This window comes from Neolamprologus multifasciatus, chromosome 2 (assembly GCF_963576455.1).
Source record: "Neolamprologus multifasciatus chromosome 2, fNeoMul1.2, whole genome shotgun sequence".
In the NCBI taxonomy this organism is placed as follows: Eukaryota; Metazoa; Chordata; class Actinopteri; order Cichliformes; family Cichlidae; genus Neolamprologus; species Neolamprologus multifasciatus.
The window spans coordinates 11,452,653-11,469,428 of record NC_140440.1 but is presented as its reverse complement, the minus strand read 5'-3'; the positions used below and the strand labels follow the sequence as shown (position 1 = coordinate 11,469,428).

General features: G+C 37.1%; 1 protein-coding gene across 5 annotated transcripts in view; it reads right to left on the bottom strand.

The window, feature by feature from the left end:
• Positions 1-16,776, bottom strand: part of lingo2 (leucine rich repeat and Ig domain containing 2) — a 235,845-nt gene that overhangs the window by 71,644 nt on the left and 147,425 nt on the right. The gene's annotated exons all lie outside the window — the stretch shown is intronic.

The following is a 16,776-nucleotide window of genomic DNA, read 5'->3' as shown; positions in this document are numbered from 1 at the left end:
GCAGCCTGCAACCAATGTGGAGAGAGGAAAGTGAATGGATAGGGTGAAAAATGACACCCCACACCCGTCCTCATCCATATATCTTTCATAAGGAAGTGTTTTTCTTGGTTTTTTTTTAAATTGAGCAGACAAAAAGCAGACAGAAACATTGGATGAAGATGTGTGAATGTGTGCATGTGGTGAAGTTTTGCACTGTGATTTGAGGAGGGGGCCTAAGGGTACATCTTTCGCCATCTTACAATGCTGTGATTGCAGCCGTTCCCCAACTCTCTGTGAATGGTACTCATGGCCATTGATCAGTGGGTTTTGGTCAGTGGTTGTTGATCAATGGTCATGAGAATTCGCATAATTATGATTAAGGAACTGACCTCCCAGCCCATTGTTCCTTCAGTGGGCTGGTTTCAGTCATTATGCAAATGTACTGTTTATAAGATTTGAAGAAGAAGAAACGCTACATCCAGAGGAACAGAATCAACTTTTGGAGTTGCACTGTGATTGTTTTTAAAAATATGAGCATCCTGCGTGGGCTATTGTACTGATGTTAATTCTTAAGGGAAGAGTCATTCATTATTCTTTACTGGCCCTACTCAATTTTCTTAGCTACATTTCCTAGAACTCAGTGACAGGCAAAACACCACAGAACATTACCTTCAAAGGTCATAAAGATAAGCTGGGGTAATTATTTTGTGGGTGTATGAGTGATAAGCACGTTGCATACGACTCAGGCAAATTCAATCAAACCAATTGTGGATGATCATAAAACAATAAAAACAATTAATCAGCAAAGTTACTTTGTAACTTTACCTAATGATGAGGCAACAATTATAAATTCCGTACAAACACTGCAGTCTTAATAAGAATGAACAGTACCGGATGTAATTCAATAGATGTGTACATAATTAACCAAAACAAAACAAAAAACAGAACAGTCCTATGCTACCTTTTACTTTTATTCACCTCACAGTCCTCTGAAATATTCAAAAAGGTTAATTTGAATTAACAAGACACCCTTATGAGATCAGTTTTTGATTATGCACCAAATTAGTAAATGCTTTTATTTAGTATTTTTCATCAAATAGCTTTCTTCTGATGTGGCTGACTTTATTGGTCTTACCTATCAAAACAGTGGCAGTAAAATCATCATACTGTTCAATTCATTACTGCACTATCACCAAAACAATAATAATAAATTGATGGCAAGTGGTTTGGACTCCTTTCCCACTAGTAAAACTGCTTTGGCAAAAAATTTAATATACAGCACATGTTTAGTTGCTGAGAGTCAAAGCAACTTAATGACTGTGTGATCAGAGAATAGCACTAGGCTGCAGCAATTTCCAGCTATACGGCAGCAGGTCAACTTGCCTTCCGTGAAAAGCCTCTTGTGGTCTGGGAGAGAACCCGACAAAGCGTTAATTACCCGGGCAACACTGGAGAACAAGGTAAAAGGCGTGTTAATGAAATACTAATAAGGTTCCAATTTGAGTTCCTCGGCTTTGCCATCCACTAAAGTGATCTCAAGGACTTCAGTTCTTTCATAGCTGGTCTGTTATTTCTAATTACTATCACTCACATGACAGAAGGCAGTTTAGGAATCATTATTTCTGGGGAATGAATCCTTTGTGTGTTGTCCTTTCATGGAGGGCACCCAGACCGCTTTACTGGATGTCAGGATTGAGGGGCAGAGAGAGAGAGAAGGGCTGAGCTAAAGCTAAAGCCTTTAAAACTCCCGAAAAAGAATTGCTTCACTGTCTGCCAGACATTTTACCGCCGCCATTGTCATTGTCAACAGTTGGGGAAGGCAAGAGCCTAATTTTTGAGTGCTCGAGAGGGATGATGTTTATGAGTCTAAGTAATGTTTTGTAATGGATGATTAGAAATTGGCCACTTTGGACAGTCTTTTGTTATGATATTGAATCAAGTAACTGGATGGTCATTTTCTTTACAACTAGAGAAATACTTGAGTTCAGGTCTTCAGAGTTGTCTAGTAACTGTAAATCTAAGTTTAGGATCTTCAAGAAAGGTAATAGAATTTCCACTATGGGCATCCTGCAGGACCAAACAGCCATTTCACAAGACTGTGCACCACAAACAGATAACATAAGTCAAAAGGAAACTCTTCAACTGTTGGAGTGGAGCAAGCAGAGGAGGAAAGCAGACAGGGATGGGAGCTATTCTCAAAGACATTTGAAGATACGGCAATTTCTCTGAGGCAATCATTTGATGCTCTCGTTCTGTGATGGCTGAGTGTCACTACTTTTGCGCTCCCATCACTCAAGTGCATCCAGCACTCTAAGAAATTGATTGTTGGAGGATAGGGCTGCAATAGTGCACACATAAGAAACTATACATTTATCCTGAAATACAACAGTCTCTTTTAGCACTGTGCAATTCTGTCTAAAGCTGGATTTCTTGTTGATGCTTTCAGTATTGGCTCAGAACTGTAATACAGTGATTTTATTTATTCACCACTTGACCCAGTTGGAATAAATGACCAGTCATTGTGCCATATTGAAAAAAAAGTAAGATACACACAGACAAACAAAAAAAAAAGCTTCAAAAGATCAAAAGCACTTTTGTTGCAGATAGGTCAAACGGTCAACGAGTCGTTTCTTTGATCAACTTAACTGCAGTCTCACAGAGGACTTGAGTATTTTTTTGTGTTTAAAATATTACACTCGCAACTTAATAACCACCTACCTAGAATAGGCCGTCATATTTCTTTGGACAAATACACAAATATTGATTTATACACGAACAGCTGTCGCACTATCTGCTCATGAAACACGGCTGAGCTCTATCAACCTCTCATCTAGTACAACTCCCCCATATCAGGTATAGAAAAGGATTAGTTCAGCAAATTACTTGCCTCCTCAGAGCAAGTCCCCAGTAATCATCTGAGGTGCCACTGCAATGATTAAAGTATACTGCACGGCAAGAGCTTTTATTTTTTGATTTCATACAGTATGCACTGAAGTGACTGAAGGTCAGAGCATGTTTAGTGTCAGCAAATGTTTTTCAATTACTACAGTCTCATGGCTCTACAAAGATTCTTTCTACTGAAGGGTCATGTGGAATTGGTAGTAGCATTAAAGTCAAATAACAAAATCAGACCACTCAATCATTGCCCACATGTTACAACTAAAATGCTTGATTATCTTTGATAAATCATACAAGTCAGAAACGAATAGTTAAATAAGCGATATACTTTAAGACCCTTTTTGCTGCCTGACGTGGTCGATCTCTAGACCCTGCATTGCTTTCTTTTTGTCAATATAAATTATTTTTCTTCATACTCACGTTTTTCTTGAAGACTTGTTGTGAACACAGATATTTAATGATTTAATACGGAAAATGCTTCCAGTAAAAGCCTTTTAAAAGTACTGTTCTCTCTTTCTTTTTTCACCCTCTCCATTTGGCTCAAAAAACCACACTTGGGCAGACAGTAAGACTGTGTTGCACAGTTAGTGGTCGATAATAACTATGATGATAATGGGATCCTGGCTAGTATCACATTACCCACAGCTGATGGCATAAAATGTGATTATCATTTGCCATTCAAGAATGGCAAATGATAAGGCTGCCAGTGCAGCTGTCTGTATGATCATTTCTAATGTAGATGTTTTTATTAAAAGTGTGTTTGAAGCAATTATTTCGCTTTTGTATTTTTCGAATTTATAGAAATATAAAAAAAACAACACTACTTGTCCTTCTCTTGACAGCTGCAGCTAAATAATTACAATTGCAAATTGAATAGAAGAAAGGTGTTTTTCACTGTGTGAAATCTAGGAACCAGTATGAAGTACAATGAGCAGGCATCATTTACTGAAAAATCCTACAAGTTAGAATGTTTTAATCACAAGAAATCAACATCATCGATTACTCTACTAAGATGGCATCTGAGAAATCGATTACAACATCATCGATTACTCTACTAAGATGGCATCTGAGAAACAGCAGATCTATAGTGTTCATAACTGAAAAGTTTCTAACGGTTTTTTTTAGGGCTGTCAGTTTTACATTTTTTTAATGCATTTAACCCATCAGTAGCGCAGAATGGACCAACTTTGGACAAACTGCCCAAAATGCGTTGACATAGACCATAGGTGTCAAACTCTGGCCCGTGGGCCAAATTTGGCCCGCAGCCTAATTACATTTGGCCCGCGAAGCCATACCAAATTACTATTAGAGCTGGCCTACTGGTATTATACAGCTAATATATATATTGTTTAGTATTAAGCTTTGCTTGTTCCATATTCAGTTTTTCAGAAAAATGTGTTTGAGTCCATAAGAAAAGATTCATTCTTATATCTGGAGAAATAAATATATTTCAATAAATATTAACGTTAGCCCGAGACTTTGTTCCAGTTTTGAATTTTGGCCCACTGTGTATTTGAGTTTGACACCCCTGTTATAGACATTTAAGGGATTTTGAGTCATTCTGCGCACCAGATGGGTTAATTGCGTAAAAAACTTTAATCAAAGGGATATTTTATCATTTTATTAGTCTTGAAAAATGTGCTTAGGTTCTATCCATTTGGTTCTGAAATTCGTTTTATGATCAGCCCACTACTTTGTAATTATACTGTCCACACATTGTCAAATCAAGTACCTCTTTTTCTCCAACTTAGCTTACGTAACGCACAGTTGTATTTGCTTTGTTGTACTTCAGCCAGTGGACATGAAAGACAAGGCTCTGTTTTCGTTTTGAGGAATGGAAATGAACAGGGAGAGCCATTGTAGATTATTGAAGTGATGCTGCCTAAATTGTTTGTCAAGCTGGAGGCTGTTCTGTTAGTTTGCTCTCCAAAGCATTTCTCTTTTGCACTCTCAGCATGATATCTCCACCACACTTGGCTGTGTGACATTGGATTTAAACATCTGCAAAATCTCCTCCAGGCTGGTTTGGAGAGTGGAGATTCTGTTTTGTTCACAATGTCCTCATCAGCAGCAATAAACTCAAGACTAGAGGTCAGAAATACGGATAAGGAACATAGTTAATTACCCATCTGTGATTAAAGGACGTTATTATTCCAGTCAGTTTTACACAAAATATTCCAAAGACTAGATATTACCAGTGATACTGACATACTTCTGCTATAGGCTACAGTTTGTGTGTAGTCTTATCTTGCCAACTCCAAGAACTCTTTAGAAATTGCATGGGAACTGCTACTGAATCCTAAATATAGCATTTGTGTTTTTTTTTTTCTTAGAGAGATAGGAAGGAAGACATGGGCATCTGCCTAGTTTGCATTCTGCACAGGCTGGGTGATTCAGGGCCTGTCAGGCAAGAGCTCTCTTTCTCTGAGGTGCCTTTGAGAGCTTGGGAGAAAGAGATGCATGTGAGGAGTTCTGAAGTAGTGTGAACTTCACACTCGCCTAATCTCTACTCTGGATCTGTCTGTCGTGCAGCGGAAGCACCAGCTAGCGGACCTGGCACTAATTCAATCACTGATTCGTGATTGGCAGGGGAGCAAGCTGTAGCCCTGGGGAAGCAAAAAAAGTCCCTTTTGTCCTTAAAGAAAGATAGAGGGTAGAAAGGCTGTCTCCCTTTAGAACTAGACCAGTGGTTGCCATCTGTTGAAGCAGGAACTTTAAAGATCAAAAAAAGAAGGGGAAGAGAAGAGTACACTAACTGTTATGCTCCCTAAATACAACCATAGACATTCTACTCATATATATTTAAAGTATACTCTCTCTGTCGTACTCTTTAGTTTTTAAAGTGCATTTTGAAGGACTGCTAACTGTTGCTGTAATGGTTGCTGGGGACACTCCTTAGTAAAGAAAAGATGGTATCTACATTATGCTGCCATGCAGAACATCCAGCAAGGTTTTCAGCACATCAGTATATACTCATCAGTGTAAGCACATAATGAAGGGAAATCTGTTGCTGGTGATTGTTTTTGTTTTTTTTTGTTATATTCAATATAAATATACTAAACATATATATTTTTTCCAGACATGTTTGTTATACATTTTTTCTTATGAGCTTGGTGCAAAACCTTCAGGCCTTTTATACTGTTTCATTGTACCTACTACCTTTTATATTTAACATTTCTAAAATACATGTTGGTAAAAACATAAATAGGAATGGGTTTATCTATAGTAATGTGTTTTTGACAGGTTAACAATAGTGTCATAGGCAGAACAAAAATATTCATGTTATGTCAAACTGTGACTTTTTTTCTGCTACATTAGATAAAAGGCAACATGAAAAGTAATTAAGTTACTTGTTAAGAAAATAAAAAATGTCTAAAATATGAGTTATCAATATGATAAATATCAAAACGATAATTCATTACAATCATCTTTTTCCATTCATTTTGCCATCAGTCCAACAATTTCATTTTGTCACCATGGCTACAAAAAACAACACTGAAATACCAATAAATAATAATGCACAGAATCCAAAAAAGTAAACAAAAACTCTATTTTAAAATTTAGAAACTGCCCCCTGTGTCCAACAAGGTAAGACAAATGAAAACATTCAGGCGTATAATGGAGCTACAGTCTCTAAATACTTACAGGCACTGAATTAAGCCAAAGGGTTATCTCTTGCTCCATTATTAAATTTGGATGAGTCTTCTCCAGAGAGTGACAATATTATGAGAGGAATAATTCCATCTGTATGAATAATTAAAAATAAAGTTATCCAACTTTTTTCCTCTGTTCTGTCTTTAATCTCACGAAATCTGAATTATAAATCAGCTGTCACACTGCTCATCTGCACACTGTACTGCCTTCATCATTTCTTTGGAATCCCTCATTATGGTGATTCATATGAAATTGTATTCATATACCATCACTGGGTGTTAATATCATTATAGAAATGATTAGTCAAACTTTATTAGTAGAAACTGGTCAAACTGTAATTGAAAAGATGAAAATATGGTAAAAATCTCGCATATGGGAAAACAAATGGTTCTAAAAATATTTCATTCTGACATCATAATCACATCTTTTAAATTGAATCTTATTATATTCAAACTTGAATTGTACTTGAATTAAATCTTATGCAGAATGTCTGTTTGATTCTACACAATTAGGAGATGAACAACCAGAATTGGTACATCATAGGTCCTTGAAGGGTCTTACTGGAATCATGTGTTATGTACATCCAGCAGCCACTTACTGACAGTCTAAAATGTCCCATTTAGTGTTTATGGACATATAACATCTTATAAAGACATCTTTCTAAAACAAATTTGCAATAATATCTCATTTTTTGTCATCATTTTGCTAAAAGCCACCTAACAACTGACTAAAATCAAGTACTGTAGTTTGGGTATGTACTGGTTAAGTAATCTTTTATGTAGATATTTAATGTAGAAGTAGGATGTGACTTGATATTTTCTGTTTTCCATTGCATAGTATGTGGACTATCATAGGTTGAAAAAACAAACAAACCGAACGAACAAAATCTCATTTTTCAGCGGGACATTGCTCAACATAATCCATCCCTCCGTGTCACACACATACATAAAGCCTATAGGCACACTGTGAGGCTTTATTTGAAGCTGCTTAACACCAAAGATCTAAATCCAGGAAAAATGTGTTATATATCGTTGAAATGAATATTATGCAGAGTATGTCTGATGAGTTTTAAAGTCATCCTGAGAATGTAACTAATTCTGCAGCTGTCAAGGTGGATATCTGACCTTTTTTTATTTCACTTGCTTTACTGTGAGCTAATACGAATTAATTGGAGATCTACTTTTCTGGGCTCTTATATGTCTTCCGTCATTCCTACAAAAAAAAGCACTTTTTGTGAGAGACTCACTTCCTGGCAGTGCTTTCCAACATATTATGTGATAGAGGAGATACTGCAATAAGCTTATCATGCTGAGCCACCAATTGGGAGAAACAAAACACATTGAAACAAGCCATTTTCTATATAAAACATAGACTGTGGCATCAAGTAAATCACAACAGATAAGTACAAAAGAAAGCTGCTAGATGAAAGCTGAAGAGAAAGAATCAACTGTGAAGTAAATGACTCGAATGGATCTGCTTATGCCAATAATTGTCTTGTGCTTCTGGGTGCGAGTGAATGGTCAATCGAAACAGTTCAAAAGCTACACTATTAGTGATGCAGAGTGTCACCTCCATCAGGGGATATAGAGAAGCAGCCCCCTGGCCCATAATAGGCTAGTGATAAACCAACCACACTGGGACTTCTATAAACGACTGAGGCATTTGATCTGAAGTAAGGAAAGACTTTTTGGTTTTTGTAATAAACACTAGCTACAAAATATATAATTTTTGAATTCTGAATTTCACATCTTACTGCAGCAATATAATGCCACATATTAAATAGTATGACTACAGATTTTTAGAAAACTCCATGTGCTAGATATAGACTTGAAACAGCTGTATATCTGTATATCTATAGTTTTTAAACATATACAGTAATAGGCTGTTACTTCTGCTTTGAAGCAAAGACGCAGAAGAAAAAGAAAGAATTCCATAACATGCTGGATTCTTAAAGATGTATTCAGTGACTGGATTTATGCAGAATGCATTGCGGGTGTTGCATAATGCAGTGTGCTTGCCTAGTTTAAGAAATGCAAATCACCTGATGTTGATGGAATCCAATCACGTTGATGGAATCCTTCCACAGCCATGGCTATACAATATTTGTGATTCGTCACTTCTTCAATTTACAAAAGTAAAAGACAGTAAGAGAAAGATGCTGGTAGTGAATAGAGGCAGAGTGAAGAAATGAGAACAAAAGCTTGAAAGAAGGTAGTAGCTTTGTTTTGTAGAATATGACAAAGCTTTTGCTGCAATTTGTTCTTATGATTAAACAAAGGATGAAAAATGTGAAGGAGCACAAGAGGAGTACACTTTAAATATCTCATTCATGAAGGACGCCACTGTGACGTCTTTTAGAAGAATGGTTTTTGTTTTGGCAAATTCTCAATTCTTCATAAAAATTGTGCAAAAAAAAAAAAAGCTGGTTTTGTTAGTGTTCTCAAATAGTCTTCCTTCTGTCTTTCCCTCCCTTTGTCCTTCCTTGGCATTCCTGCACTTCTTAAGGTGCGAACTGTTGGGGTACTTTATCGATCAGCCATCAGAGGGTTTTTGGCACTGTCTGCTTTCTGCTGTATGTGGAGAGGCTTGCTTGTTATTTCAGTCATTGACTTTTATAATAGACGGTGAACTTCAAGTTATACTTGTATCAATATTTGTGGAAAAACACTGTTTACAAATCAATAACTTTAAACCTAAAGCTGAATTAATTAAGACCAACTGACTCGTATTGTTCCCTGTATCGGATGTGGATAATCCTAAAAACCTACATTATATCATAGTTTAAAAATTACTTAAAGGCTTAACCACGTAATTAAGGTTACTCGGGAACTCTTGCAAGAGTGACAAATTAACAGTTACTTGAAAATTTAGATGTAATTCACAAGATATTTCACTTTGGGATTTCTCACTAGCTGAACAATTGTAGCAGGACAACAGTGTGCAACAGACATCACTTTGAATCAGCATTGGGTGACAGTTCCTTCTTTTGAACCTCAGCTCCAGCACCTCCCAGACTCTTAACCTCCCGGAAAAAAAGGTTCAAACAACTAAATCGATAGCAATTTAGGGCAACACTCTTGTCACTTCCTTCTTCTTCTTCTTCATCTCCCACCACCCAGACTACACCCTAGGAGACAATTTGCTGTGCGACACTGCTCTGATACGACAACAAAGAAGGCCTAGGACAAATGGCTCTTTGGAAAGAATTGATGGGACTTTGATCAGACAGGTCCACAGATAAATGTGATTCATACGACTACGTTTAAGAGATGGCATGCCTTCTTTATGTCTCACATGAACTGTGAAAAAAGAAAAGAAAATAACATAGATTGCATTTACGTAGCCTGGCCTCTGCTTCTCCGTAAGGAAAGGCATCAACTTCATGAACACTCTTGTCTGCATAGCAATGACAGCAATCCCCATGATTGCTAAGGATGAAAAATTTGCAAAAACTGAAAGATAATGAAGGCAGATATATTTTGTGGGGTGGGATGATAAACACAGAGACTCAAATCAAGAATATCCAAATTATATTTGCTAGTTGGTAGGCATGCCCATGAGTTTAGCAGTATTTGGTCTAAATCTACCCTAACAGAGCAGGGCGATATGACCAAAAATATTTATCACGATATACATTTGAAAATTTGCGATAACGATATAACTGACGATATAATTGACACTAGACAAAATACTTTACAACTCCACAACTTTATTAGTGCAAATGTAATGTCAATGTATTTTCACTTAAACAAGCAGCTGTTTTTTATGTGCATTAAAGTTATATAAAAATGTAACAGTGCAAATTCCTTGCTGACAGTTTAACCAAAAGGCATTTCCAGTGGAAACTGGCCGACATATCCTCAGCATAACCATGTATAATATCCACAAAACTTAAAAAGAGGTTATACACACACAATACGGTAATATTATGTTGAAGCACAGTACGTATCACTCCGCGAGGTGCCTGCCTAATATAGCCAAAATGCTCCGACACTCCATCAAGCGGTGCGGGTTCTTAGCTTAGCAAAGTCGTACTAAAACATTTGACAGATTTTCGAGCGCCGCGTACGACATAAAATCGTTTCAAGGTCAGTAAACACAACCAGAGTTCATACATAAGGCGCACGGGATTATAAGGGGCTCTGTCGACTTTCAGAAAAATCAAAGGATTGATTTTAAGTGTGTATTTTCCAAACAACACGTTAATAACGACGGTCCGCTAGCATGCTCTACCAAAAATAGTGTTTTTTTGTGTATCTGATGGACGAAAGCTAAACCAGTTCCACCACTGAAGTTGCAGCATTTTTACAAACCAATTCTGGTTCATCCGTTTCATTCAACAATCCGCTTTCGCTCTTCTGCGTCGCCGCCATGTGCGTATGTAAACAAACGCACTGCGTTTTACCCATATTCTATCGCAATATTTCATTTTGCTATCGTTGCCCAAAATTAAGCCGGTATTACCGTGAACGGTATGATATAGCCCAGCCCTATACCCTACTAAGTCCTGATGTACTAAATAGAGGACATCCTATTGATATCCTGTGTATTTAGGTGGCCTTTTCTTTTAGCACCAAAGAGGAAGGAAATCACAAAAAAAGTTAAATGGTAAGATTTTTTTCCCTCAGTTCTCAGGAGGATATTATGTTATTGTGATCCAACTTTTTTTCACTTATTTACTAAGAAACTTTCTTTTACCTTTCTTCTACTCTTTATTTCGCAACTCACATAATAAGTCCAATATTGTAAGAGCCAATTATACATTTCAAATGATTCTGTGTTGAACCGCTATGTCATGGCAACCCAATGTTCTTGCTGCACCTGACTGGTGGATGCTGATATTTAAATATCATTACTGAACCTGCTTTTCTCTCTCACAAAGCAGAAATTTTACAGTCCCCCTCTTAATCCATTAACATCATTATCTTGGTGTCTCTTAGATTAAGCTGAGAATTTGGTTCTACCGTTCATCTGCCATCTTGCAAAGAAAATTAGAGCAAAAAAAGACCCACTTCAGCACAATATATATAAATACATCTAAACTCACAAAACACCCCAAAACAAAACATTTTTACATAGGGTCTTTGGGAGCTGTTTTCGAACTACAAATATGGATTCTTTCTAAAGTGCATTAAAACAAGAGGAAGCTTAAGAAGAAAAGGCAATCAAATATTAAAGACTCTCTTGGGCACTGGCATGCACCAGCCCCGTTAACCTGACCCAGCTCCTTAGCTGTCACCAAATAGAGCTCCACAGCACTGAAATATTAACTGCCTGCAATCTGTAAAACAAAGGTACTGAGACGCGTTGGTGGGGGCCTCACAATTGGTTGGCATGTTATGTAAATGTAGATGCGTAACTTGCTATATGCTGCATAAAGTACATGCTATATACATATACATGCACATTTTGTTTGGTACAGTATAAATAAAATTTCGGATATGTAATGTTTGAATAAAACTAGCTATGTATCAAGAGGACAATTTATTTATTATCTCTTATTTTAAATCTGAGATATATTAAATACATGTTTTAGAAATAATGATTACTACAAAACTACCTTACTGGTAGTAAATGAAAAGAATTTAACTTCTGTAAGATTCTACTTACAAAGTAGGCCTTTCAATGAGAAAAGCTCAACATGGAAACGTCTCATTTTCCCTGTAAAGCTGTTGTGCTCTTTTTCTAAACATGGTGAAATAAACAAAGAATCTTGACACAAAAGCTTAACATGAAACAACATTTTGTACTGTATTCAAATAAAGAAATAACGATTGGTCACACACCAGCTTTTGCCTTTGGCCAAAACAATGTGGGCTGAGACTTAGCATTATAAAAAACAGAGTGAGCATGGTCTCTGGTGATTCTCTTGTCTAATCTCTTCTCATTGCAAAGAGATGTTTGCCATTTCAGTGATACCTGTCAAACACTAGAACTAAACTAAATGACTAGAACTGTAATAATACACCTCTTTGTATTAGAAGAATGGTAACAATAATCTGCAAGCCACCAGTAAAAGTTACTGGAATGAAATTTACTAGCACATGTTTACAATATTCTTTGATCTGTTAGTGCTGCTGGCAATCTGCTAAATTCAATCTCACAAAAAAAAAGTAAAAGCAAAAAATTCTAATGGTTTTATACGGGTAATATATATGCATAAATGCCAAAAAATGTATTATTTTAGCCTGTTGGTAGGTGGTTGCTTGTCAACATGATAATATCTGTGTTCTGTATCTGTTATAGAGAAGAACCTTCAGGGCACTAAGATGTACCTGTGTGTCAAGTTTGGTTGCTGAACTCCTGATCTTGTAGAAATGGTGTATACTGTATTGAATTACTAAGCAGCGATCTCTCCTAGCAATCTATGGTGAATTTTGTTTTAATTTATTCACTCCTGTTTCACAAACATCCGGAATGGCAAGCTAAAATAGACCTCAAATGTGTAGAGCTCAGTCCTAATGGGAAAGATGGCAGAAGGCAGAAAAGGTATTACAAAGCAAAGATAAAAATGGAGCGGATTCAACAGTAGGTTTAAGATTTCTCAGAGAGACTACCTGCCACCTGGGTGACATCAAAGATGAAAATCTGCAAGGCAATCCAAAGAACCATTGAAAAAAGGGACCACTCTGAGGCAGTGGAAAACAGACTGCAAACAATGAAGCAGGAAGTAAGAAACATGCTTAAGTTCCAAACTCAACAAAAGAGCAATCTTGTCAATCAAAAATAAACATCAAACAGACAAACTAGACATCCTCCAAAAAGCAAACAGAGCACAGTGGTGCTAAAATTCATCTCTACAAGAAAAAAAGAGGGTTGGTTAAAAAAAAATGATTGGGCTAAATACCAAAACAAAAATACAGAGAAAAACATTCAAAATTAGATCTGTCTGGATACTCAAGGGTCAATACAACGTCCCCTAAATGGAAAAGAGAATCCCTGAAATACACAGGAATAATTTTCCTAGAAAAGCAAAAGTTGCTAGTTCAATAGTTGTTACTATTTCTTATTACTGCAGTAATAAAAGGACATATACTGAAAGAACACATCAAAAAGATAAATTGGTGTAAATGACAGATTTTATGCTGGTAGGTGAGATGATGGATTCCTATTTTCATTACAAAATAGATATTGAGATAAATTGGCATTGCATAGGGACAGTAGGGGTTTTTGATACGGGCGACACGGGCGGTTGCCCGGGGCGGCATCACGGGCATTGGCAAAAAAAAAAAAAAAAAGTTGCTCGTACTCATGCTGCCCCGACATCAGCCAGCGCATATTGGGAATGGTACAGGCCCCGATCGGTTTTCTATCACCCATTTGCTGGGAGTAAGGGCGCCCTCGGTTTGCGAGGTGCGCCTGCTGCTTGCGGCACAGGGAGGAGAGGGCGGGGCGGCGGGAGATTCTATGGCTGGCTGGAGCAGCGTCTAATAACCAACTCGCAAAATAAAACAAACCAACAAACACGAAAACACCAGACATTATAACACAGCCTTATAATTTTTTATAATTTTTCGAAATTCTATATGCGAAAAGTGAGCGCTCGGTGCGCCTGCTCGCTGCTGAAGTCAAGTAAACTTTATTGTCATCTCCGCTACAGAGGGAGTGTTTGCCAAACAGGCTAGGACCACCACTGCATAGGAAGATGAGATGTTTTCAAACTTTCAAAAAAATGTTTGTTAGAAAATAATACTGCTACTACTACTACTACTAATAATACATTATGTTCAGACTTCTTTAAAATACATATATCAGATATTTCTCCCCAGCACTGACAAATACTTAATGGCTGCATTGCTGGCAGCTGAGAAAAAGCTCTGACCAAAAGATGGATGATATATCTGCTAAACTTTATTCTCCCATAAAATGGGAAGTTACACTTCAGAGACCGACTTCAGTTGATGTAATCAATTCAAAATACCTCAAAATGTAAATCTTTTAAATGTTCTCACTATATTGTTTTTGTTTGTGTAACCGTTTTTGTATGAGTTATATAATACTATTTTTCTGCAAGAAAAAGGATACACTGCATAACAAAACTACATCAATGCATTAGAGAATATGATGCATTGAAAAACTATTTGCTCAGTATTGTAGTAATTTCTGGTAAATGAAGCATTGCTGTGTCTCTCTAAACCTGTTCATGCTCCATTAATAATTAATGCCGGGCTAAAGAAATGATGGAACTGTCACTGTGATCTGATCATTACGTTGCTTTCACAGTGACTGTTGATCAAAATTTCCCTCCATTTAGGCTGTCGTCTAATATGACTTTTTCCACTTGGAACGTTCCATTGCAGCTGGAGTGCAGCTGTATCTATTTAATATGTGCATATAAGCAATCACAATCACTGGTGTTTATATATGAGTAAAAAAGAAAACAGCTATGTCTGAAGTAAAGTAAACTTTGAAAAATAAGAAGAATTTATATTGTGCTTTAGTTAACACAAATGGGATAGTATCTTGGGACAGAAAATTACTGTGTAGCTTTCAGGTAATTTAATAGAGGGGAAAATGTCAAGATGATGACTTCCTGTGCTTCGCTCTTTTTTAGACTTGCCCTGAGGAAGGCAGACAAGATGAAACCAGACTAGACCCCGAACAACAAGGGCTTCTGTTAGGGGACTGCTCTCTGACTCATCTTCTGCAGCTTTAACAAGACATCTGCAAAGGGCTATGTCTTTGTCCAAAGCGAAGCAGCATTCACGGTCTTTACCCTCTTCTCCCTCCACCCTCCTTCCTTTTCTTACTCATTCACACATGTTGAAACCACAGATGTGCATGAAATCTCAAATAATGGTGGAAAAAATGTCACTAGCTGAGAAATGCAATGTTAGCTCTCACTGTATTTATCTACCATTATAGTTTTTGTGTGTTTTGTGCATACTAAGTTTTTATAGAAAATGATTTGTAGGTTTTTTTTGTGGCTTTTTTGTTTTTTGCCTTCATTGCTAGTCTAGTGTTACTTCTTGCTTTAGTACACCCAGAACCTTGTGAGAGCCACAGTCACTGGTAATCTGTTACTGTTTTACACTTCCAATTTGGCTGGAAGGAAAATTTTTCACAGTCTGCATTCATAGTTGGTCCATGCGGATGGCTGATAATCCCTTAAACAATCCATTCAATCCTTCTGAATACATAAAAGATAAACAACAACTGGTTGCAGTCACAAAGCACGAGGTCAACTTGGGCTTCTTTCCTGATTTTCCATTTTCTTGTTTCCTTTTTTTTAAATACAGCTAAACACATCGAGATATGCTCCAAAGGCCTTCATTTTCAGGGGAATGGATTATAGTCAACAGTGCCAAAAAGCCGCAGAACTCATTATCTTGTCCTCCTTTTCAAAGACAAAATTGTAAGCATTGTTTAATCTATAACTGGAGGTTGGGCTTTACTAAGGGGTCAGTCATGCAAGATTTGCACATTCATGCAAATCCGATAGGCTAATTTTTGGCGATAGAATATTGTGATGAGTCCTCGTTCAGCTGGCAGAGAGTGATTGTTGAGTAACTGCTGAAGAGTGATTCTTTTTCAATAAATTACTGTTTAATGACCAAGTGATGACAGTCAGAATTTAATCAGTGACACCAGATAAGGAGCAAACTACATAGGAGATAAATTGGTGCTTCCTTCAGAGCTACTGAGAAAGCCACAAAAATACATTGACAATCTTCAGTGATAATCTACCCATGTCTACACACATAAATGCAACAATCAGCAGGTTGCACATAGGGTTAACTAACTATGCTGTAAAATGTCAAATGAGGTACGACCTGTTCCATTACTTTTCAGAAACCACTCACCAATGAACGACTGCTCTTTTGATGTGGATTACTCTAGACTCGAGAGGGATTTAATGCACTTGAAATGTCACTGTCAAGCTAGAGCCTTACATAGAAAATGACATTGTGCTTGGGTACAACTAATTATTTTTAAATCAATACAGGAGGACACAGAATGCATTTTCTTCTTCATGTTTCCTTCTCTTCTCTATTACCTCCACTGTGATAGGATTTCTCTTTACAATGAATGGAAATGTCTGGCTTGGAACATCCCCCCACACTTTACAACGCATTTCCCCACATATCAATGTACACCCATGGTGTGGGCTGTCACATGGGTAATGAATAGCAGCAATGAGATGCAGGGGAAGTAAGATAAATAAAATAATATATTGCTTTGTCACTGGATTCGTTCAGACTACTTTAACTGGCACACACGTCTTCCTGCTGTCAGCACAATATC